Source organism: Bos grunniens, chromosome 5 (assembly GCF_055505025.1).
Source record: "Bos grunniens cultivar Pamir isolate PY7600 chromosome 5, Bosgru_T2T1.0, whole genome shotgun sequence".
Classification (NCBI taxonomy): domain Eukaryota; kingdom Metazoa; phylum Chordata; class Mammalia; order Artiodactyla; family Bovidae; genus Bos; species Bos grunniens.
This window is the reverse complement of record NC_141169.1, coordinates 107,520,226-107,542,989: the sequence shown is the minus strand read 5'-3', so window position 1 is coordinate 107,542,989 and position 22,764 is coordinate 107,520,226. Positions and strand designations below refer to the sequence as shown.

The 22,764-nt window shown below is 46.8% G+C and overlaps 1 protein-coding gene across 3 annotated transcripts in view; it reads right to left on the bottom strand.

Moving 5' to 3' along the window:
• Positions 1 to 22,764, bottom strand: part of CRACR2A (calcium release activated channel regulator 2A) — a 156,575-nt gene that overhangs the window by 86,654 nt on the left and 47,157 nt on the right. The window contains exon 1 of one of the 3 annotated variants that reach the window (XM_086404263.1): positions 17,044 to 17,406. The exons of the other annotated variants lie outside the window; for them this stretch is intronic. The gene's annotated coding sequence lies outside the window, so the exon portion shown is untranslated. Of the gene's footprint in view, positions 1 to 17,043; positions 17,407 to 22,764 lie in introns of those variants that run through there. 3 annotated transcript variants of the gene reach the window in all.

Below are 22,764 nucleotides of genomic sequence, written 5' to 3'. Positions count from 1 at the left end.
AAATTTGTGGTGGGTCAGACATATGGGGGTGTATGGTTCAGGGCCCCCACAGTGGCTACTCTCTTGCTTTCTGTACATCCCCTTCTCAACCTGTCCCTGGTTGAGACTGAATTCTCACTGTAACCGAGACTGGTTACACCCACACCAACTCACAGGACTGACCTTCCCTCTTACTGTTGCTGTCGTTCAGTCGCTAATTCATGTCTGATTCTTGTGACCCTAGGGACTGCAGCACGCCAGCCTCCCCTATCCTTCACTATTCCCAGACTCTGCTCAAACTCATGTCCATTGAGTCGGTGATGCTACCTAACCATCTCATCTTCTGCTGCCCCTTCTCCTTTGCCTTCAATCTTTCCTGGATACAGGGTCTTTCCCATTACTAATTGCCCCCTGCACTTCTCCAGTAGCATACTGGACACCTTTCAACTCAGGTGGCTCATCTTCTAGTGTCATATATTTTTGCCTTTTCATACTGTTCATGGGGTTCTCGTGGCAAGAATACTGGACTGGTTTGCCATTCCCTCCTCTAGTGGACCATGTTTCATCAGAACTCTCCACTATGACTCATCTGTCTTGAGTGGGGCTTCTTTGTCAGTTCAATTCTGAGACTAACGCAGACCCCACAGGGTAAGGGCTCACAAGCCCTCAGAACTGAATTAACAATCCAAGGACACACATTTGGTGTTGGAAATAAGTGTTAGAAAAAAAGATACCACAATATTTCACAGCTGGTTCTCTGGGGAGAGTGGGGGACAGACTCGATTTGCAGCTTCTGCCTGTTGCTATGGTGTCAATCTTCCCACCACGGATGATGTCAACCCACCAACCATCAGCTCTCACAAAGAAAGGAAAATGGTGAGGCTACTGTTTCTGCCCAGGGTCTCCTGAGAGGGTGACCTGTGAATCCCCACTGTCTACACAGATGACAATGGCTGATGACTATTCAGACTGTACTCCCCACCTGAGACTTAGAGGTCAGGGTATGTTTAAGATCCCCCTTCAGTTCAACCCCTCAGTCATCTCCGACTCTTTGCAACCCCATGGACTGCAGCACGCCAGGCTTCCCTGTCCACCACCAACTCCTGGAGCTTACTCAAACTCATGTCCATCGAGTTGGTGATGCCATCCAACCATCTCATCCTCTGTCGTCCCCTTCTCCTCCTGCCTTCAATCTTTCCCAGCATCAGCATCATTTAAAGTGAGTCAGCTCTTTGCATCAAGTAGCCAAAGTATTGGAGTTTCAGCTTCAGCATCAGTCCTTCCAAAGAATATTCAGGACTGATCTCCTTTAGGATGGACTCTCAAGAGTCTTCTCCAATACCACAGTTCAAAAGCATCAATTCTTCGGCGTTCAGCTTTCTTTATAGTCCAACTCTCACATCCGTACATAATACTGGAAAAACCATAGCTTTGACTAGATGGACCATTGTTGGCAAAGTAATGTCTCTGCATCTTAATATGCTGTCTAGGTTGGTCCTAACTTTTCTTCCAAGGAGCAAGCGTCTTTTAATTTCATGGCTGCAGTCACCATCTGCAGTGATTTTGGAGCCCCAAAAATAAAGTCTGTTACTGTTTCCATTGTTTCCCCGTCTATTTGCCATGAAGTGATGGGACCAGATGCCAGGTCCCATTAGTTTTCTGAATGTTGAGTTTTAAGCCAACTTTTTCACTCTCCTCTTTCACCTTCATCAAGAGGCTGTTTAGGTCTTCTTCACTTTCTGCCATAAGGATGGGGTCATCTGCATATCTGAGGCTATTGATATTTCTCCCGGCAATCTTGATTCCAGCCTGGGCTTCACCCAGTCCAGCATTTCTCATGCTGTACTCTGCATATAAGTTAAATCCACCTTAGCACCTGGGAAAATGTGTTTTTCCAAAGCTTCAGAGTCTCACAGGTGTCCTGCCCATCATTTATGCCTGTGCCCCCTCCTTGCCCCACAGTCCTGGGCAGACCCTCTGGCAGGACCAGAACATAGATGAACAAAGATGATGCTTCCTCACCACCCACTGCTCAAGATTAAAATATTTAGCTCAGGAGACAGGCCAGTCTGGAAAGGAGAGTTTCCCTGTTGCATATCAGATTATTCTTTACTTCTTCAACACACGGTGTTAGGGGGCTTCAGACAGTCACCCCACCTTCTACAGTAGGCTCTTACTGCAGTGGGTAAGAATACCAGGTCCAAGGCCACAAACAGGTTACTCAGCCTCTCTGAGTCCCTCTATCCTCACCTGTACAATGAAGGCACGAGTAGAACCTTATGGGTGTCAGCTCCTGTTATTATTCTTATCATTTTGTTGTTGTTTAGTCACTCAGTCGTGTCTGACTCTTGAGACCCCATGGACTGTAGCTCACCAGGCTCCTCTGTCCATGGGATTCTCCACGCAAGAATACTGGAGTGGGTTGCCATTTCCTTCTCCCAGGGATCTTCCCGACCCAGGGATCTTCCCGACCCAGGGATCGAATCCGCGTCTCCTGCATTGGCAGGCTGATTCTTTACCACTGAGCCACCAGGGAAGCCCGTTCTTATCATGATATCATGATGAAACCCAAACTGGCTTCCTCCACCCCTGATACAATTCTAACAAATAAACTCATAGACAAAAAGAAACATAACAACAAAACACGCTACAGAAAAGACATAGTCAAGAGGCGCAGAAATCTACCACTGAAGGCCCAGCGGGAGAGGACCTTGTGATGCGATCTCACCCTCCCACTGGGAAGGACACCTGCCCCACCAGCCCATTTATAGGGGCAGGCTCACGGGAACACCTTTGAGAGGGCGACTCACCACTCTGCCTGCTGTGCCTTATGCAACTGCTACACCGCACCTCCGCTTCCCTCGAATTAGGTCCAATTTCCTTTTCCACCTCAAGGGAGACAGGGAACAGCTGTCTCTACCGCTGTAAAACAACTCTCCCAAGTCTGCACAGCTAATGTTCAACAGCCCCGCTCACACTTGTCTTGCTCTATTATAAGATACATTAAAGGCCTTGATAATGGTTTGGGGTCTCCATGAGATGGCTGTTGTTCACCCTCATTCTTCTCATAATTAGTGGTTGTAAACCACTTTGAAGATAAAAGGCGTTTTATAGGAGCTAAGTCCTGTTATGATTAGTCTTCCAATATTTCCTCGCTGATGAGCACATCAAAGCCAACCATGGGCTCAGCGTGAGATCTGGTGGTTAATTAGATGTATTTCAAGGCAGCTGGTATATATTAAAGACTTTGCTGCAAAATGTATCAACATTAAAAAAAAAAAGTGCCTGTCTTCTTCCCAACAGAACAAGCTCTCTCCAAAGACTGTCAGTGCTGATGCCGGCCAGACGGGCAAAGACCAGGAGCTAATATATCCTCTGATCCTGAGAGAGAATGACTGGATAACAGCACCTGGCTTTGGGTAATGTCTCTATTGTTGTCAAGAAGGTTCTGGGCCCCCAACTCATTTCACTTTGTTTTCACAATCATCCTGTGATACGGGCAAGTTAACAGGATCCCCATTTGGCCGATGAGGAAGCTTCAAAGTGGTTTTAGAGGCAGAGGCATCAGTGTGGTACAGCTGAACATGGTTATGGATGCAGTTACCCAGGCAACACTACAGATGATCCACCCACATCCCTTCCAACATTTGTGCACTACCCAACCCCCACCACTGCCCCCACCTTTGCCCTAGCTCCTTGCACCTGGGACTCTTAGAAGGCCGACCGCTGGGCTTCTGGAGTTATTTTCTCTTACGGGCAGAGCCAGGAGTGCCTGAAGTTTCCCAGTCACCCCTAAATAGCCCTCGGCTGATGCCTGCCTGGTGCGGAAGTGGGGAAGCCCATTTCCCAGTCTCCAGACGGCGTGATTCTGAGTTGCGTTTACACTTTCATGGAACCAGGCTGAGGCTGGACCTCCGTTCCACATCAAACCCCTGGCTTCCTCCTCTCTCCTGTCCTGTGAATCACACCTTCGCTAGGTTTTCCTGAAGCATTTCCTTAATACATCATTTGCCTGGGCATAAACAAACAAACAAATCACTCTTTTGGGGTCTGCTTCTGGGCAACTCAGCCTAAGACAGCTCTCTCAACTCAGCATGAATGAGAATGTTCTGCATGTTTTTTGTGAAATACATGCTCCCAGATCCCCTGAGTTCCAGTCCTTCCCTGCCAAGTCTCAGAAGCACGTGGACCATCATGATCAAAGGGAAAATAGGGACTTTGAGAGTAAAGAGCTAAGAGCTTGGAGATCAGGGTGGACACAGGATTGTTTTCCACCTGTCCCGTGGAGGAGGGTCAGATGGGACACTGAATATGAAAGTGAGCAGTGATGTTGTACACAAAGGTAGACATGCCCTCGTCATTGCTATTGGGGAGGGAGGAGATTAGAGGAAGGAGGATGGAGAGATGGGTCATGCTCCATGGGGAGGTGACTTCTATTAGTAACAAGTGCCTAGGCAGCAGCACCCCGTGGAGAGGAGCTGGCAAAGGTTCCAGACCCTTCTGCCCACATGTAACTACAAGGCAAGAAGATCTAGGAAAAGTGACAAGCTTTCTCATCCAGAGGCCTCCTTTAGACAAACTGAGGTGATATTTTACTTGTTTCACCAACTTACCCAAGGGGCTGGGACAGACCTCTGTCATCTGATGTTTAAGCAACTGTGTTGTCATCATACCCTTGATGAAAATAGACGCAAACATTGTCAACAGAATACTAGCAAACCAAAACCAACAGCAGCACTGAAAACATCACACACCATAATCAAATGGGGTGCACGCCTGGGTTATAAAGTGAAAAGTGAAGTCGCTCAGTCGTGTCTGACTCTTTGCAACCCCATGGACTATAGCCTACCAGGCTCCTCTGTCCATGGGATTTATAAGGATGGTTCAAATTATACAAATCAATAATGTGATTCACCACATGAATAGAATGAAAGATAGCTCTTATATTATAGGATCATCACAAGAGATGCACAGAAAGTACTGGACAAAATTCAACATCCATTCATGATAAAAAAAAAAAAAAAACTCTCAACAAATCGGGCACGGAAGGAACATGCCTCAACATAAGGATTGCCATACAGGACCAGCCCACAGTTAACATTACACTCAGTGGTCAAAAGTGGAAAGCCCTTCCTCTAAGATCAGGAACAAGATGTGGGTGTCTACTCTCACCTCTCCTACTCAACATAGCACTAGAAGTCCTAGCTGGAGAATCCAGGCAAGAAGAAGAAATAAAAGGCAGCCAAATCAGAAAGGAAGAGGTAACCGTTTGTGTTGATGGTAAAATTTTATGTATAGACAATCTTCTTTAGATTTCACCTAAAACCTGTTGTTGTGTGTTAGTTCCTCAATCATGTCCAACTCTTTGTGACGCCATGGACTGTAGCCCGCCAGGCTCCTCTGTCCATGGGATTCTCCAGGCAAGAATACTGGAGTGGGTTGCCATTTCCTTCTCCAGGGGATCTTCCTAACTCAGGGATTGAACCTGGGTCTCCCATATTGCATGCAGATCCTTTACCATCTGAACCACCAGGGAAGCCCTAAAACCTATTAGATCTAACCAATAAATCCAGAAAAGTTGTAGGACTCCAAATCAGCATGCAGAAATCGGTAGCATTTCCATATACTAACTGTGAATTATCTGAAAAAGAAATGAAGTAAACAACCTCAATTATAATAGCATTGAAAAGCAATAAACTACTTAGGAATAAATTCAACCAAGGAGGTGAAACATCTGTGCACTGAAAATTATGACATTAGTGAAAAATTATAAGACATTAAGAAGACACATAAATGGAAAGATAGCTCATGTTCAGGGATCAGAAGAATTAGTATTGTTAAAATGTCCTTACTACCCAAAGCCCACTGTAGAGTTAAGATATTCCCTATCGAGTTTCCAATGTAATTTCTTGCAGAAAAAAAAAAAATCCTAAAACTTGTTTGGAACCATAAAGAAGAGGAAATGGCAACCCTCTCCAGTAGTCTTGTCTGGAGAGTCCCATCTGACAGAGGAGCCCGGTGGGCTACAGTCCACAGGGTCGCAAGGAGGGGATAGGACTGAATTGACTTAGCACACACACACGTAACTCTAAGTTTGTTTTCTATGCCTATGAGTCACTTTCTATTTTGTAAATAAGTTTGTGTCACATGTTAGATTCCACATATAAGTGATATCACATGGTATTTGCCTTTCTCTGTTTGACTTACTTCACTTGGTACGATAACCTCTAGGTCCGTCCATGTTGCTGCAAATGGAATTACTTTATTCTTCTTTACGGCTGAGTAATATATATATATATATATATATATATATGTATACACACACACACACACACACTATATCTTCTTTATCAATTCATCTGTCGATGGATATTCAGGTTGCTTCCACGTCCTGACTATTGTAAATATTGCTGCTATGAACATTGGAATGCCTGTGTCTTTTTGAATTATAGTTTTCTCTGGATGTATGCCCAGGAGTGGGATTACTGGATCATATGGTAGCTCTATTTTTATTTTTTTAAGGAAACTCCATCCTGTTCTCCATAGTGACTGCACCAACTTACATTCCCACCAACAGGGTAGGAGGGTTCCCTTTTCTCCACACCTTCTCCAGCATTTGTTATTTGTAGACTTTTTACTGATGGCCATTCTGACCAGTGTGAGGTGGTACCTCACTGAATTTTCCAGTATTTTTGTTACAACAATGTCTTATTTTGCAATAAAGGAAAAAAAACATTTCTTAAAAAGATGAGAGAATTGGCCTAGCTAAATCAAATGAATAAGAAATACATTTGGGCAGGGAGGCATGGATAACATTCTATTGAAGTCCATGGGGTCGCAAAGAGTCAGACATGACTGAGTGACTGAACTGAACTGAAGCCACTTTTTGGTTGATAAAGAAATTTCACAACGAACACCCCCCTTGACCTTCACAAGACTTTCTCAAGGTTACAAAGAAAATAAACTTCAGTACAAGAACGTCTGATGCTCAGGGTCCTGACTGCAAGGCCAATGTGTTTTCTTTATCCTTCCTGCTCTTCCATAGTTAAGCTTGCTTCTCTTTACAGCAGAAGGCCCCCAAAAGCCACTGAGCACCCAGCTCCAGCCCCCCTCCCTGCCACCATCTGAGCCTCTCCTGCTGTGCCCAGGCTGGTGAACTCATCAGTGCATTTATTAAACCGTAGTCTTTCCCAATTCTCTTCTAGGTTCTAGGCATCGCATTGAACTGGGTCTTGGGATAGAGTGAGGAGCCAAAAAGGTCTCCCAGTGCAAGAAGGAGCTTTTACCAAATTAGTGAATATATACAAGTCAAGATCATGGCAGTGAAATAAAAGTAAAGGATGTTGTGCAAATGACTGGCACCAGAGGGAGCTATTTGAATCAGGTGATCCTTTCTCCTTACAGAGCAACTGTCACTGAGCCCCAAGGTCAGCCAGGCAGACGTCCTAGCTGGAGGCCAAGATCACAAGACCCCAGTTCTCAAAGGCTATGCCTTCTGGATGGACAGGCAGTGCATGAAGCCAGATGAAAACTTAATGACGGCAGCAGGGCATTCATAGTGATGAAACAGCCCTGGAACCCTCTCTGGGACAAAGCGGAATTCACCAACCAGGTCACCAGGGCTGCCACAAGTCAATCTGTGATTGTCACTGGGAGAAGCCACAGAAAGAAAAGGCACAGCCATATAGAACACGTGTAGTTAACAATGCAAGATGGGAGCTTTGGTGTCTAAGAGAGGGCAGAGTCCTTCAGCACTGCAGGATGCTAGAGATGGGACAGGTCCAGGCCGTGCTGACACAAAGAAAGGCTTTGGGGAGGAGGTAGCATTTCAAGTGGCCCTCAGAGAGTGAATGGGATCTAGAAGCTCTTCAAGGTGATCCCCTTCGGCAAGACCATAAGGGTGCCTGGAAACCCAGAGCAGTCACTTGGTTGTATACGACTCTTTGCGACCCTGTAGACTGCAGCCCACCAGGCTCCTCTGTCCATGGGATTCTCCAGGCAAGAACACTTCAGTGGGTAGCCATTCCCTTCTCCAGGGGATCTTCCTGATCCAGCGATCAAATCTGGATCCCATGTATTGCAGGCACATTCTTTACCGTCTGAGTCACCAGGGAAGCTGGTGACGTATAAAAGCTTGCTGCTGTTACTGTGTGGTTAGTATCATTGTCAGGGTTGAGTTGATGGTGTCCGTTCTTCCTTGGACACCAGAGGTTGGCTTCCCAGCCCTCCGTCACGTCTGAGGGCTTCCCAGTGTCCCTGCAGTTCTGCTCTGAATATCCAGGCATGCTGCTGGCCACCCCAAGCTGAATGTAAAGATGATTTCAGCACAGGGTGAGCTGGCAAAGGCTGAGAGCACCTGGCTAATTAGGTCACCTGCCCCGTGGGTTTTATTGTGATAACATCCATGAGAGAAGTGTCAACCTGCCGGGGGCTGGGACCCTCCAGGAGCGGACAACTCAGGTCACACTAGTTACCGTTTGAAACTACCGGCAGCACTGCAGTGACCCGGGCTGCAGTGAGCTCCCCGGCCACACCATCAGCTCAACTCTGACGATGATTCTAACCACACAATAACAACAGCAAGCTCTCATATGGGACTTTGGGCTTCCCTGGTGGCTCAATCGGTAAAGAATCTGCCTTCAATGCAGGTGACTTGGATTTGATCCCTGGGTTGGGACGATCCCCTGGAGAAGGAAATGACAAACCACTCCAGTATTCTTGACTGGAGGATCCCATGGACAGAAGAACCTGGTGGGCTACAGTCCATGGGGTCGCAAAGAGTTGGACACGACTTAGCGACTGAACAACAACAGCAACAGCATGATATTATATCATGCTGAAATGATATCCCTGGGGGAATATTAGGTTAAAGGAAAATGTTAATAAAGTTAATTCTGTCTGCTTCCTTTCCTTCTTCTGTGTTGGCAACCAGAACAATTGGAAATCTCCGGTGCTCAGATCTTCGTCTGCTACATAGCCCTGATCTAGCACATGAGCCCCATGAAGCCACGGTTTTGTGGCTCTGGTTCCCTGCTGGTGTCCAGGCCCCACCCCCTGGGACAGGCCCTGAACTCATGAGCACAAGGAGGAGGGAGGCCTGGAGGGAGAGCCTGCAGGGTCGGAAGTTATGGAGGTCACACTTGAGGAGGCTGGGTTAGTTTGGGAGTCATGTACTTGCTGGTTAGTCACTCAGTGGTGTCCAGCTCTTTGCGACCCCCACCAGGCTCCTCTGTCCATGAGATTTCCCAGGCACAAATACTGGAGTGGGTAGCCATTCATTCCCTTCTCCAGCGGATCTTCCCGACCCAGGGATCGAACCCATGCCTCCTGCACTGGCAGGCAGTTTCTTTACCACTGAGACTCCAGGGAAGCCTTTGGGATTCCAGGAGCAAACAGTCTGGGGAAAATATTAGAAACTTGCTACCAACAGCAAGAGTCTAACCAAGTGCTTCCCAACCACATGTTCTTTCTACTAAGTCCCTTTACCTCCCATAGCAAAGCAGAGTTGAGAAAGAAAACTAGATTTTGGATTTTCTTAAAACAGACATCTCCCTTACCCCCATCACCACCAACATCCCAGCTTCCAGCCTCCTTGGGCGTCGGGCTCCCAAGCTTCCCCTTGGCACTATGTCAACCACCAAAACCCTTGCATTTCCTGTCTGATCCTGGCGTGCGGAGAGAGGCCAAGCCCTGAATATTTCCACGTTCTCCTCTCCAGGCTTCGGTCCCCAGAGAGCCTCCCCAGCTGAGCTTTCTTCCCAACACCCGCATCAATAATGTGTTAGCTTAAGGTTCCCTTTGATTTCACTTGGTTTTAGATGCTTTTCATCCAAAGCCAAAACTTTGCAGACTTTTCCCTTGATCTTGTCATGAAATTCCCTCGGAGGTATTTAATTCTAGAAATAGCTTCTGCTCTGCCACATATTTTTAAAGAAAAAGGATGCCTAAATAACAAACCTCCTGCCGTAGTCAAGCACACATCTCAGAAGACACATGGGCTTGTCACCCTCTGTCTGCTCCCTTGGTGCGGTTGCCATCTATACCGATGACGTGTCTACATTTCATTCCCCAAAAGGAAGGTACTCGATATGCCGCCAGCCTCCCATGTTCCCCATTTATGCCGTGAAGGGATTCTGATGTTCAGCGAACATTTTCTGCTGCCTTTCTTCCCATGAAACCTTCTCAACTGCTCTGATCTGCTTTCCCCCGAGGTCCCCTCCCTGACTTGTTCCCACCCACCTCTACCAAATACCACGCATTTTTGGAAGAGAGTCTGTCATTTCCACTTCCAACCTCAGCTCAAGAACCTCTTGAATTTTCATCTAAGCGAGAGTATTTTAGAGCCAAAGCTGATGTCTCAGAGAAGGGAAAAAAATCGCCCCCTCTCCAAGTGTAACGCCGACACTATTTTTGATCAGAAAGAAAAAAGAAAGATTGGCCAGAATCAACTGTGTCATTCTAGTCAAGAAAAGGGCTTCTGTGAACTAGCAAGGACCGAGCTGCTTTCGAATCAGCCTGACGTGGGATGTAGAATGCACTGACTCATCCAGCCGTGTTCCAGCCGCTGGTGGAATCATTGTGGATTTTGATCCACTTCCCCAGCCACCCAGCAGAGCACCTGATGGGCTAGCAGCGGCTGGTGCTGGAGGGCTGCACGTGAGTTTTAAATCACCAGCAAGTGCCAGGACTGCACGTTCACCTCCTCTAATTCATGATCTGCTGCATCCTGAGGCCAAACCAATTCACCCAGCCGTTCTCCTGGGCTCACACTGACAGAGGCCCAGGTGGATAAAGAATCCATCTGCCAGTGTAGGAGATGCAAGAGACGAGGGTTGGATCCCTGGGTCAGGAATATCCCCTGGAGGAGGGCATGGCAACCCACTCCAGTATTCCTGCCTGGAGAATCCCATGGACAGAGGAGCCTGGCGGGCTACAATCCATGGAGTCACAAAGAGTCGGACACAACTGAAGCGACTTAGCACGCACAGTAACGCAAGATGCTGCGTTAGGGAACAGAGATAAAACATGAGTTAAACATGAGATAAAACATGATGAGCGACACAGCATCAGGGTTCCCAGAGAGCTCAGCACTCAGTGGACTCAGATGCATGTGAGCAACTAAAATGTAAGGTAGAAAGGGAATAAGCATGTGTGTGTGTGTGTATGAATGGGTGTGTGCATGTTTGTGAGTGTATGTGTGTGTGACTGTGTACTGAATAAAAAGATGTGAAGGAAATATACCCCGACGTTACCAGCAACTCTCTCCGTTTATTGGGTTTACGAGTGATTTTTTTTTTCTCTTCTTTACCGTTTGCTATGCACTGGTTATAACAAACACCCTCTTCCAACAACACAAGAGAAGACTCTATATATGGACATCACCAGATGGTCAACACCGAAATCAGATTGATTATATTCTTTGCAGCCAAAGATGGAGAAGCTCTATACAGTCAGCAAAAACAAGACCAGGAACTGACTGTGGCTCAGACCATGAACTCCTTATTGCCAAATTCAGACTTAAATTGAAGAAAGTAAGGAAAACCACAAGACCATTCAGGTATGACCTAAATCAAATCCCTTATGATTATACAGTGGAAGTGAAAAATAGATTTAAGGGCCTAGATCTGATAGATAGAGTGCCTAATGAACTATGGAATGAGGTTCGTGACATTGTACAGGAGACAGGGATCAAGACCATTCCCATAGAAAAGAAATGCAAAAAGCAAAATGGCTGTCTGGGGAGCCCTTACAAATAGCTGTGAAACGAAGAGAAGTGAAAAGCAAAGGAGAAAAGGAAAGATATAAACATCTGAATGCAGAGTTCCAAAGAATAGCAAGAAGAGATAAGAAAGCCTTCTTCAGCGATCAATGCAAAGAAATAGAGGAAAACAACAGAATGGGAAAGACTAGGGATCTCTTCAAGAAAATCAGAGATACCAAAGGAACATTTCATGCAAAGATGAGCTCGATAAAGGACAGAAATGGTATGGACCTAACAGAAGCAGAAGATATTAAGAAGAGATGGCAAGAATACACAGAAGAACTGTACAAAAGAGATCTTCACGACCCAGATAATCACAATGGTGTGATCACTGACCTAGAGCCAGACATCCTGGAATTGAAGTCAAATGGGCCTTAGAAAGCATCACAACGAACAAAGCCAGTGGAGGTGATGGAATTCCAGTTGAGCTATTTCAAATCCTGAAAGATGATGCTGTGAAAGTGCTGCACTCAATATGCCAGCAAATTTGGAAAACTCAGCAGCGGCCACAGGACTGGAAAAGGTCAGTTTTCATTCCAATCCCAAAGAAAGGAAATGCCAAAGAATGCTCAAACTACCACACAATTGCACTCATCTCACATGCTAGTAAAGTGATGCTCAAAATTCTCCAAGCCAGGCTTCAGCAATATGTGAACTGTGAATTTCCTGATGTTCAAGCTGGTTTTAGAAAAGGCAGAGGAACTAGAGATCAAATTGCCAACATCTGCTGGATCATAGAAAAAGCAAGAGAGTTCCAGAAAAACATCTATTTCTGCTTTATTGACTATGCCAAAGCCTTTGACTATGTGGATCACAATAAACTGTGGAAAATTCTGAAAGAGATGGGAATACCAGACCACCTGATCTGCCTCTTGAGAAATTTATATGCAGGTCAGGAAGCAACAGTTAGAACTGGACATGGAACAACAGACTGGTTCCAAATAGGAAAAGGAGTTCATCAAGGCTGTATATTGTCACCCTGTTTATTTAACTTATATGCAGAGTACATCATGAGAAACGCTGGACTGGAAGAAACACAAGCTGGAATCAAGATTGCCAGGAGAAATATCAATAACCTCAGATATGCAGATGACACCACCCTTATGGCAGAAAGTGAAGAGGAACTCAAAAGCCTCTTGATGAAAGTGAAAGAGGAGAGTGAAAAAGTTGGCTTAAAGCTCAACATTCAGAAAACAAAGATCATGGCATCCGGTCCCACCACTTCATGGTAAATAGATGGGGAAACAGTGGAAACAGTGTCAGACTTTATTTTTCGGGGCTCCAAAATCACTACAGATGGTGACTGCAGCCGTGAAATTAAAAGACGCTTACTCCTTGGAAGGAAAGTTATGACCAACCTAGATAGCATATTCAAAAGCAGAGACATTACTTTGCCAACAAAGGTCCGTCTAGTCAAGGCTATGGTTTTTCCTGTGATCATGTATGGATGTGAGAGTTGGACTGTGAAGAAGGCTGAGCACCGAAGAATTGATGCTTTTGAACTGTGGTGTTGGAGAAGACTCTTGAGAGTCCCTTGGACTGCAAGGAGATCCAACCAGTCCATTCTGAAGATCAGCCCTGGGATTTCTTTGGAAGAAATGATGCTGAAGCTGAAACTCCAGTACTTTGGCCACCTCATGCAAAGAGTTGACTCATTGGAAAAGACTTTGATGCTGGGAGGGATTGGGGGCAGGAGGAAAAGGGGATGACAGAGGATGAGATGGCTGGATGGCATCACTGACTCGATGGACGTGAGTCTGAGTGAACTCCGGGAGTTGGTGATGGACAGGGAGGCCTGGCGTGCTGAGATTCATGGGGTCGCAAAGAGTTGGACACGACTGAGCGACTGATCTGATCTGATCTGATATTCTCAGCTCTTTTCTCTTAGGACAAACATATACTGCTTATACGATAAAGGACGTTTTTCAAGAAAACTTCAGCACATGATAAAGAACTATGATTTGGGTGAGAAGTTATGACTTGACAGAGGATGGGGTAGGTATGTGGGCCCTACATGGTACGGAGAACTGGGGGGGAAGGAAAGGAGCAGAGGAGATTCCAGGCAAAGGGACAGCATGAGGGACTTCCACGGTGGTCCAGTGGCTAAGACTCCATACTCCCGATTCAGGGGGTCTGGGGTCTGGAGGTTGGGACATGAGTCCCATCACAGCCCTCTCAGTTCATGAGAGTTATCTGGAGATGTTTTTAGACTCCAGATCCCTGGCCCTCACTGCAGAGACTCACCTGATCTTGAGTGGGGTCAAGGTATGAGGTGTGTGCACGAGCTGGGGAGACATTAGGTGAGGTTTTGTTTTTGTTTTGTGTTTTAGAGTTTCCTAGCTTCTGAAGTCCAGCCTAGGGAGAGCCAGTGCTTTTTTTTCACCTTCATTAATTCATGTTTTGCATCTTATTGATGGATTTTCCATATTTTTTTAACAAAGTTACACTGCAGAGAGCAAAAGTCATACACAGTCCTGACTGACATCAAAGTGAATACTTTCAAATGGAACTGCATTTAGTCTCTCAGAATATGTGACCACTGGAAAAGATATGACAAACCTAGAGAGCATATTAAAAAGCAGAGACATCACTTTGTCAACAAAGGTCCGTCTAGTCAAAGCTATGGTTTTTCCAGTAGTCATGTATGGTTGTGAGAGATGGACCATAAAGAAAGCTGAGCACCGACAAATTGATGCTTTTGAACTGTGGTGTCGGAGAATACTCTTGAAAATCCATTGGACAGCAAGGAGATCGATCAATCCCAAAGGAAATCAGTCCTGAATATTCATTGGAAGGACTGATGCTGAAGCTGAAGCTCTAATACTTTGGCCACTTGATGCAAAGGGCCAACGCATTGGAAAAGACTCTGATGCTGGGAAAGACTGACAGCAGGAGGAGAAGGGGTTGGCAGAAGGTGAGATGGTTGGATAACATCACTGACTCAATGGGCATGATCTGAGCAAACCCTGAGTGATAGAGAAGGACAGGGAAGCCTGGAGTGTTGCAGTCCACGGGGTCACAAAGAGTCGGACACGACTTAGCGACTGAACAACAGCAACTGACCGTGTGCTGGGCATCGTGGGAGGCATTGGGAAGGCAGTCGGTGCTTTGAGTCTCAAGGACTCCCAGCCTCCCATCCAGGCAGACATCATGAGCGACATGACCTTTCACCCACAGGATGATTCTCAGTTTCCACACCAGTCACACTGTCTGTCGTCTCCTGATTTTTCAACGTTGCAGAAGAAGAAGATCAGAGACCTCAGAGATCATTCCACCCAGTGACACCCCACCCTCTCCCCAGTCAACACCCCATCTTTATAACAAATATTTGGAAATGCCCTCTTCACTGCCAGAGATGAAATTCCTCGATAAGTCAGTTGACCTACATGCATCATTGAGCTATAATTGTGATATAAAAGAGAAAAGGGAAAGCCACTTATAACAAAATCATAACTATTTCAGGAAGGAAGCATTCACGCATGACTGCCCTAGAACACTTATTGGGGCAGGCAATGCTCACACCTACTCGTGATGGATAAGGTTAGACTAAACCATCCATATAAACAGCAGGAGGAAATAAAAGAGCAGAGGACAACGAGATAAAAAATGTGAGGACATTTACCTGTCTGCATCTGATAACAGGAAGGAAATAACCTCACTGCCAAATTAAATTATGGTGTGGAAACGGAGAAAACAAGGAAACAAGGAAGTATGTTCTTCTTGTGAACGAGCTAAGCCTTATATAAAAGTACATTCTAATACACTTGGCCATGCTGAGACCTGGAACAAAATTTCACGGAGAACAAGTGTCCATCTGGAAAACTCCACTCACGGAGGGAGGCGGGCACACATTCAGTCTTTAGCGTTAAAAACCCTAGGAAACAATATCGTTTTTCTTTAGGTGGTGGGGAGAGGAAGTTGAATTGGAAAAAGCTGTTTGGTAGATCACTAATAAGAACATCAGAGTCAGAATGAAACACACAGGCAGCCCCAAAGGAAATCATTGTAACATGTAAATTTTGCAAGAGATTCCTTATTATTAAACTGCATATATACACACACAGACATACATGGGTTTTCCAGGTGGCTCAGTGGTAAAGAATCCATCTACCAATGCAGGAAATACAGAAGACACAGGTTTGATCCCTGGGTCGAGAAGATTCCCTGGAGAAGGACATGGCAATCCAGTCCAGCATTCATATTGGGAAGAGCCCATGGACAGAGGAGTTTGGTGGGCTACAGTCCATGGAGTCGCAAAGAGCTGGACATGACTGAGTGACTAACACTTCCACTTTTCCCATGTATATATCTATGTTCTTTTTTTAAAAGATCTTTTGCCAGGATAGCTCATTACAAGATATTTAATATAGTTCTCTGTGCTCTACAGTGAATCCTTGTTATTTATCTCCTCTTCTTGCCATCAGGTTCCTCAAGGACAAGACAGACAGGGGACTTTTCTCTTGAATGTCCCCCCCAGCGGCCAGTCCACACAGCTGTGGCCCTAGCAATGCCGGTCGTCTGTATCCCTCAGGACTCCGAATTCTTTTTTAACCAGAAAGCGACTCGTCCCCTTGACTCATCCACAGACGCAGAGGCCACATCCTCCCGAAGCCCCTGGGGTGCGTTCACCACCTTTGTCTTGTTAGTTTCGCCACCAGCTCCGACTGCACCCGGCACCACAGGGCTTGAAGAGTCACTGGCTCCCTCCTTCCCCCCGCCCCCGACACCCGCCCCCCTCCCCTGCAGCCTTTGCGGTTAGTGCTACACTCAAGAAAGAATAAATAGAAAGCAACCCCCTTGTTCTAAGATAACCACAGAGATGACAGATGCATGCAGACTTGGGGGAGATGGAAGATAGAGTGAAACAATTAAAAAAAAAAAAGGCATGTCTCCGTGATGAGAAGCCCTGGCCTGCAGATGCTTTTGCTGGGCTGTGACTTCAAAAGTCCAACACGGGGACCTATGAAGGTGCCCTCCTGCCCCATCCTGGCCCCCAAGCTTCACTGGGGAAGAGGGTAAATGCCCCAGAGGGAGGCAGCGCGGCTCAGCCGCTCAATGAATGACCAGGAATGAGAAATGCTGAGCTGGGGGTGGAAAGGGGAAAGCAGGCTTCCTTCTGGCTGCCTCTAGACCCTGCCAGATCCAGTGTCAAGAAGCCCACGGTCTCCGGAGCCCAGGACTGTCAGCCTCCCCCTGGGAGGCGGGCAAGAGATGGCTCAACACCTTAACTCACAGCCTCCACTTCCGGTCCCCACTTCCTTCCTTCATCAGCAATGGTGGGCCCAAGACAGGAAACCACTCACCTCCTTGCTCCACAGTAAATTTGTTTCTTTTGTCAAGAAATTCAGGACCCAGGCTGACACATCCCTGTACCAGGTTTGGTCAATGGGTCGTCCCTTGGGCCCTGGGACCTGGATGTGGCTCATTCGTCTCTTCGCTCACCCCTGGCACAGAGTCGGGCATGCAGAAGTTGCTCCACTGATATTTGGGCACAGGGGGCGATGAAGCCAATTCCTCTCTACAATGTGACAGCCCACAAAGGAGGAGCCATCGCCTTTGTCAGAAGAACAAAACAGCATCCTCTTTGTGTGCCTTCAGGGTACGTCATCATTTCACCCATTTTCAGAGACGTTCTCTTCATCATGACGGTTATCGCCGTGCCACCACTGACAACAATCACAAAGGTGAGAGGTGTAACAGTAAGCCACACGCTTTTTTTTTTTTTTCCAGAGGCAGCGTAATATATTGAATAAAACAGGAGTTTCTAAAGACAGAAATTATTGGGTTCAGGTCTCAGGTCTGCCATGTACAAGTTACAAATCCTGGCCGAGGGACTTTGTTACTGTTTTCTTGTCTATAAAACAGGAATAGGAATAGTGTGTCCTTGTGGGGCTCTGGTGAGATGATGCATGTCACCTGTCTCTTCCACCTGGACCAAGAGACACAGTTAAGTATTCACCCCAGCCCCACCCATATCCTAATCTTGTCACTGAAATGAGCTCGCTTAGTGTTCCAGGTTGAATTCTGATCTCCAAGAAAAGGCACAATGAAGTCCTCACCCCCAGGACTTCAGAAGGTACCGCGATACGACCGGTGTCCTCAGAAAAAGACAGCCACCTTAAGACAGATACATGCGAGGACAAACCATGTTGCGGTGCAGGCAAGAGCTCTATTACTGAAAGCTGAGAAACACCGAAGATGGCCTGCCAACCACCAGATCCAGGAGGAGGCCAGGAAGGACCGCCCTACAGGCCAGAGGGGGAGCAGAGCCCTGCGACACCTTGAACCTGAACTTCCTTCTTCCAGAGCAACTGAGACAACACATTTCTGTTGCTTGAAATCACCCAGTGTGCAGTACTTGTTAGGCGACGCAGTGGTAAAGAATCCACCTGCCAACGCAGGGGACACAGGTTCGATCCCTGGTTCGGGAGGATTCCACACGCTTTGGGGCAACTAAGCCCATGCAGCACAACTACTGCGCCTGTGCTCTACAGCCAGGAGCTGCAACTGCCGGGCTCACACGCTACAGCTACTGAAGCCCTTGCAGCCTAGAGTCCATGCTCTGCGACGAGAGAAGCCCGTGCCCTGCACCTAGAGAGCAGCCCACACTCACTGCAACTAGAAAACGCCTGAGTGTGGCAACAGAGACCCAGCACAGCCAAAAATAATTGATTGATGATTGATTTTTAAAAAGAGGGGCTACGGAAGGTCAGACCTACTGTTTCCTGCAGCATCGCTCGGAACCTCTGCTCATGTGGCCCAGCCTTCCTGCAGGTGGCTGCTCCCACCATATCTACCTCGAGGACCTCTGATTCTCACCATAAGAAGCCCTGTGTCCAGCTCCACACCTGGGGTTGTAGAAGGAGTTCACCTTGCCTGGGCTTTCCTGGGGTTTCCCCTGGACACCTGGCTCTGGGCTCTGGCTGTCCAGCGCCCGTCCTGCAGCCCTCTTCGTGGAAAGAGCCATGGCCGCACTGATCACAAGGGGGAGAGGCAGACAGGGTGGCGAGTCGCTGCCGCCCACCCTTGACAAGCGGCCCAGTGGCCTGACTGTGGGTCAGCCTCCTTAAGGGCAGATGTGGTCAGGGCAGGACCTGCAGGCGAAACAGACTGCAAGAAAGTGTCCTCAGTTTGGCTTCGAGTAACTCATGATAGAGCTCAGGGGAGAGAACATGCTGAGAGTCACTTAATTTTCCTCCTGGGGCTTCTGAAATCAACTGCTAGCTTGGGTCCGGGTCAGGTTTTGAAGCAGATCCCGGTTACCTGCCTAATATCATCCCTTCTCCCTTCCTCCTTTCCAACAAGATTCCAATTTTGTTGATCACTCAGAATAAGCAAAGTTTATGCTCGGCTCAGGGTCCCATCCAGTCAAAGCAAGCACAGGCCCTTTCCAGAGGGTGGTAGGGGGTGGGCTTCTGACCCACCTCTGGTCACTGAGACAGGAGAGGGGTTTGTGGACTGTCCCTGGAAATGCTTTCCTGGCTCTTAAGGGAGATGCAGGACTGCCTCCCTCTGGTATCGCAGAAGTGGTGTGATGAAGCTTTATTCTTTGGGATGAGATCTCTGGCCCAAATGCTGGGAATGGAGGTTGAGCAGGGGGTAGAGACCAGGAGGAGGTGAGGTGATGGTTCAGACAAGCTACAGCATATATACATATACACATTACATACGTACATATTAGAGATATACACATTATATAGGTATATTATATGTTGATATATGTATTTATATCAATTACAATTTTGATATGTATGTATATATATGCATATGTATGGGATAGATAGGTAGACAGCTGTTGTATTTATTACAGTAAAAGCAAAGGACATAAAATTTTTTGAGGGAGTCTCAAGTCTTGTTTCTCATATATTGAGAGGTAAGGTAGATGGGATCATTGTTTCATAATTATTATTATGTGATTAAATAAGCCAGATGGATATTTGTTCTCCAGGTGAACAACACCCGCAGCGGGCTGGGCTTTGTGGTCTGTGTCACCGACAGTGAAGAACAGACGTCTGTGAGCCCAGCCCTCATCAGGTAGTGGGGAACACACACAATGAACAGAAACTGCAAGTCAGATATGGGATCACAACTGAGGTACCTGCTCTGCTGAAGACACGGAGAGATGCAGATGCTTGCTGGAGGGAGCGTGAAGCGGCAAGGCTGACATAGACAGAGGATGCGGGAAAGAAAGGGACATTTACATTGGGTCCCGTAGGATGAGTAGGAGTGAGCCAGGAAAGGGGACGGAGAGCGTTCTAGGGAGAGGAGACGGCAGGTGCCAACACCCTCAGGAAGAAGAGCTTTAACGTGCTCAGAACCGGAAGGAAACCAAGACGGCCAGAACAATGGTAACCTGACAAAGGCGGCCAGGATGAGGCTGAAGAGTGAGGCTTCGGGGGGCAGGCTGGGACTAGGGGCTTCACCCACGCAGCCGTGGGAATCATTGAAGTAACACCTAAAAGCTGCAAGAGACAGGATTTGCATTTTTAAAAGGTGACCTGGGCTTCTTGTGGGAATGAATTTAGGAGGAGGAGGAGGAGCTGAGGAAGTGGATACACTGAGACCAGTTAGGGGAATATTACAGTCCAGACAGGACTGTATAAAGTCCAGGGCTTCCCTGGTGGCTCAGCTGGTAAAAAATCCACCTGCAATGCAGGAGACCTGGGTTCGATCCCTGGGTTAGGAATACCCCCTGGAGAAGGGAATGGCTACACACTCCAGTATTCTGGCCTGGAGAATTCCATGGACTATAGAGGCCATGGGGTCGCAAAGAGCTGGACATGAGTGAGCGACTTTCACTTTCACAGTCCACACAAGCAATGGTGTGTCCTGAGCGGGTTGTGGCCGGGACAGATGAACGGGTGCTCCAGCTGTTTAGATATGGGATCGAGAGGATGGAGGGGTTGGATGTGGCATAGGTGGAGATGGAGAGGTGGAGGCCGGCTTGGACTCAGTGGTTCCCTCTACATCTATCTTGGAAACTCTCAGAAATAAAATGACTCCTTCAGAGAGGAAGTCTCTGCAAATCTCCTCTTGTCTGCTCCCTGCTACTTACAGCATCACGTCCTCCGGGGGTGGGGTGCTGAGCAGAATAATCTCTGCTGGGTAAGCCACACCTCCCGGCTGAGGCATCTCATGAGCCGGTCAGAGAGCTCACAAAATCCAATCAGTACAGGCCGGGCTTCTAGGTCCAGAAGGCCAACCTCCACTGAATTAACTTACCTCTTGCACAATTCGGTCCATGCTAAATGGAATTCTCAGATGATACTTTCTTTTAGCATGAGGAAGATGAAAAAAGAATACCTTCGGCATGCTGAAAGAAAGTGTCATCTGACAATTCTAGGCTTAAAGAAAATGTCATTTAAGAATAAGGGAAATGAAGACATTATCTGATAAAACTCTAGTGTGCCACAAGCAGACCCTTTAATAAAAGACATTTTTAAAGGGGTATTTCAGACAGTAAGAAAGATTCCATATGGAAGATCAGAGATTGAGAAGGAGTGAAAAACAAAGCAAATGAAAATAGATTTTCTCAGTCTATTATTGAAGAAACAGCAATTGGGAGTCAGACATATTTATCTCCATATCAAGTTGTCATTTCTTACTGTCTGGAAATTTGGATCAAGTTCATCTCTCACAGTCTTGATAGCCTCATCTTCAAAATTCATAAGCGAGGTCTTTGTAAGCAATAAATGAGCGACCACATATAAATGCTTCCAGCGTAGCTTCTGCATCTAGGAGGTGTGGAATAAATGTTTACTCCTTATCTTTTTAAAAATTAATAAACAAGCAAGTAAATAAGATGTCGTTAGCCACATGGAATTCCTCCCTCTGCTTCAAGTGTGAGATAGAAGCCTGGCACTCTTTCCCGTCATACGAGGCTACACCGCAGAGCTGATGCTTTAAAGCTGGTCTTTTCATCTTTGCAGTAGCAAGCCTAAGATCTTTCTAACAAAATGTTTATGATTTCTTTATTTTATAAATACTGCATGTGAACACACAAGCCCCAGGGGTGGACCCTAGATTCCCGCTTCGCTCACAATTTTAACATAATTCGTGTTCACAGTTTTATGAGAATGAAGGAAATGAAGGCAATATCTGATAAACAAAATTCTAGTTTGCCACAAAGAGACCCTTAATAAAGGACAGTTTTTAAAGGTGTATGTCAGACAGGAGGAAAGGAGATGATTGGATAGAATCACTGACTCAATGGACATGAATCTGAGCAAACTCTGGGAGACAGCGAAGGATAGGGAAGCCTGGCGTGCTGCAGTCCATGGAGTTGAAGAGAGTCAAGACACGACCTAGTGACTGAACAACAACAGTTTTTTGAGATCATAAAACGCCTGCTGGTCCATCTGAGGGGCAAAACGACCAGTCCTGCCCAGCCCTCTCCAGGGCTCTTCCGCCACCTAGAAAGCAGCAGCACACAAAGGACCCCTCTGTGCCACTTCTGCATCCTAACCCCCAACGCTGGCAGCCACAGTCCCCAGTTCCATCCTCAACCTCACCCCCATTCCCTTTAGGACAAGGAAGCCAAGCTAAGAAAAGCTAGCTTAGTCTTCCTTGGAATCTCTGCCTAATTTTCATCTGGCACCGATTTGGTGGGGTTTCCACCACCAAACTGGTGGTGATGGAGAAGGGAGAGATAAACCCCAAAGCAGTCTCCCCCTGATGGCTAAAGGAGGCAAATAGCACCAGGTTCTAGGGCCTGGGCTAGCATCCTCACTCTGCCCTTTGTCCCCTACGTGTCCCCAGGCAAACCCCTTCACCTCTCTGATTTCATCTTCCTCTCACCTGTAAGTCAGAGTCAACAATTATACCGTATTTGTAGAGGATGTTACAATTTCCCGAGTGTCTCCACAGTCATAATTTCATTTACTATGCAAAGTCAGCTGTATAACAGCCAGCATGATGGTCACCTTGCTGCTGTAAAGACCTAAAAGCAGAGCATGGACTACTGTGTGCATGACAAAGAGCTCCGTCCACATGAGGGACCATCACCAGGGTCCTGCGGCTGACAC